The sequence below is a fragment of the Cordyceps militaris genome, assembly GCF_000225605.1.
Source record: "Cordyceps militaris CM01 unplaced genomic scaffold CCM_S00004, whole genome shotgun sequence".
NCBI classification, from domain to species: Eukaryota; Fungi; Ascomycota; class Sordariomycetes; order Hypocreales; family Cordycipitaceae; genus Cordyceps; species Cordyceps militaris.
This window is the reverse complement of record NW_006271972.1, coordinates 1,833,002-1,836,413: the sequence shown is the minus strand read 5'-3', so window position 1 is coordinate 1,836,413 and position 3,412 is coordinate 1,833,002.

Here is a 3,412-nt window from a genome sequence, read left to right as displayed (position 1 = left end):
AGAGCCTGTCCAGATGGTCCAGATGAGGCACAACAAGCACAAGGCCGTAGCTGCGGAATAAGCACCGCCCATTGGGGGTTTTGCATCTTCACCCCAGCTATTCGTCATAAATACGCCCGAGCAAAGTGGTTTCAAGGCCAGCAACTCGGAACTCGTCGACTTTTAGTCAAAACCAGCTAAGTTGGCTTCATGATACCAGCCGAGAGTTATTTGCTTCTTGGTCTCGAACCGAAAGCGGACCAGACACCATCAGGAACACACAGAGCACACCACAGAGCAACTCCACGGTGTACAAGGGGGCAAAGGTTCTTGTTTCCCTTTTGCTCGGGCACCAGGTCTCACATGCATACCGGCTTGCTCTGGAGAGTGGCAGCCAGATATGGAACACGTTCATCTCGATTTGTGTTGCAGGACCGAAATCGCAACTTGCTCCCCGTATGAGGCGCGCGCACACCGTACTCGTAACGGGAGGGCAAAGGTTCGCCTCAAAAGCAAGCCACATCATGGGAGGAGGAGGAGGAACAACAAGCACGGCGTGCCCGTGTCCTCGCACAGGGTAGGCGTATGTACTGGTACTGGTAACTAATAAGGTTGCGTCTGCAGCGCCGCCAAGAACGAAGAAGAGAGGAGAGCCCGTTCATGTGCAGCGATGGCCCCGAAGCTAATATTATTAACGAGATGTCGACCGACACTCTTTGCAGGCTATACTAGATGGCGAAGCTGGTGGTATCACTAGTTATGGCTGCTTACTGGTACTTACTTGGTACTCGTTTGAGGCCCGTCGGTAGCGCCAGTAATATTGCAGGGCACGGCTTTTCTTCCGGCCCATGCCAGGCTACGTTATTTTTGTAGAATATGGCTGGGCCTCATGCCTTTGGGTGGCTCTCGTTCGTCTTATTTGCTAGGCAAGGACAAGAGCACCACATATCAGCGGCCTGCACTGGTCCGCAGGGCGCAAAGGGTAACTACGGAGTACAGTGTATTACTAACTAGATAACTATCGCACTCGGGCTGATTGAGGAAACGGGAGCCTTGCAGAACTCGGCCCACTGGGTACATAGCAGCCAACCACCCCGCCAAACTTGCTCAAGGCATACGAATACTACTATGTACAATCAGCAGAGTTGATGGCGGGCTCCTTTCGCGTCCATCTGTGGCGGAGCCTAGAGGCTAGCTTCTGGTGCTGCCTGAGCAATTCCGAGTTGTCAAACTCGTTGTGCTGAACTGAACCACCACACTCCACCACACACCACACCTAACTAGTTACATTGGTACCCTTTTTGCTAACTAGTAATTATTATGGAGGCGTTGCTGCACCAGTGCAGCGCGTACATGGCAACTCTGATTCCCGAAACTCCTGTCATTCAGTCTTGACCAGGGGGGGCTTTGATGCTGCAGAGCGCACGTCGCCTCCGTCACGAGGAGTGACCACTGCGCCACCAGCCGGAATCCGCATCATAATGTGGAAAGCGAGTGCGCACGCTAGAGCACGGGGTTTCTTCGTTGCGGACTGATGGCCGACCTGTATTGCTTTCTTTCTGCCGTGACAAGGAGCCGACTGTTGCTGCCAGCGTCGGCTGGGAGCTGCCAAAAGGGTTCGGTGCGAGGGTCCGCTAACTAGTTAGATGTCGTCTCCCGAGGATGGCGTTCGATTCGAGGCGCTCCGTCGGACAGCTTGCGTCGCCCGGTCTTGAAGGCAAAGAGGGAACGGTGCAGACGTGCAGACCGAGAAATGTTGAGGCTGGCGCGGCGCGGCGGTGACACGGCTTATGCCGCCGCCGACCTATATTACGACCTGGACGTCTACAAATTAGTTACGGAGGAGTTGTGCCGTTCATTCATAACAGTCGGTCTCTGAAGCGGTCTCTCTGGCAGTGCGCGAGTTTGGCGCGGGCCACATGTCGCACATCAGGCGACAAGGACCTCGTGGAGGCAAAAACCTGTTGTAAGCTTTGGGCGTTGATGTGAGTACAGGACCCAACGGAACGTAGCTTGTAGGACCCAAGAGCGTGTGCAAACAACCAAGGGAGCATGAAACAAGAGCGCTACTGGTACGGAGTAACATTTTTATGTCATGATGTGAATGTGCCGTGCAGGGAAGTTTCGCGCCGCGCTGTGCGGCGGCGGCGGCGGCCGGCGGGGATCCGCTTCCGCTGGGGAGGGAGATCGGAGCGAGCACGCTTTGGCTGGCTGACCGCCGAGGCAACAAAGTTTATGACCGAAATCGAAAGAAAAGCAAAAAAAAAAATCAATTTAATACGCAAGTGTAGAAATCATAAAGAGGATAAATATGGGCCGCTGATGGGCGAAACTCTGACGGCTAACAGCAGAGCCAAAAAAAAATGCAGCCACGGAGGGAAGAGGCATGTACACATATGCTGGGGTGGGTGGGTTTTTCTAAATATTTTAGGGTCCCGTCCTGGTAATGCTGCAGCAAAAGGGCCCTGTAAGTTGCACCGCTAAAAACGGAGTGCGACCGACCAGCCAAAAAGTTGCGCGCCAGAAAAAAAAAAGAAAAAGGGCACCACAACGACTGCGGTGTGGCACTCACAAGGGCGGGACTACTAGTTAAACTGGATTGCCCTATCTAAGAAAAAAACGGCCCGGGTTCACGTACGATAGGTTAGAAAAGTATCTGGGCCGTGATGGCGTGTTGCCTCGTTAGCTGGCGCACGCGTCTCGCCCGCCTCTTGCTTGCGGCATGACAAAGCCTTCCCATCGCAGCAAGGTCAGAGACCCCGCCCCAAAAGGTACAGGCGCTCGCTCGCTGGAACCACCGGAGGACGCGTGCTGCGGTGGACGGTGGAGCTTTTGCGCCAGCGCTGGACGCTTGAACAGCCCAGCAAAAAAAAAGGACTTTTGGTTCATTGGCAGGTTAGTACTAGTCATGACTCCGTACCCAGCCATAACGTTGACTGGATATTGCGTGCCAACGAAAAAGCGTGCCACCTTGCAAACTACCTCCTACCTACCAGTAGGTAGGTAGCAAACCAGGCCTCTTCCCATTTGCGGCCATGTGGTCTCGAACCGCCCGTCTTGTTGAAACAGGAGAGGGCTAAACAAGCTATCATCATCATCATCATCATCATCATCATCGATTCTGACGTTCAGATGGCTGACGCCGCCCCGTCGTACCATGCAGCGAGCGCTGCAGATGGAGCAGCAGAAGATGCTAATAATTAACCAGTTTCGCCACAACGCTTACCTCCGTACATTGACAAACATGACCAGACGTGAGTCTCGCTCCCTCCTGCAAAGGCCGGCCACCTTCTCCATAATAATAACACTGAACCAGAACAGCTCTCTGGTCATGCACCGCACCACGCGTGGTCCGTTGGATGCGTGGCTGTGGTTCGTCCTGCCTGGCGAGTTTAGCCCTGTCCGCGTCGGAACGAGCGAAATCCCCCCCCCC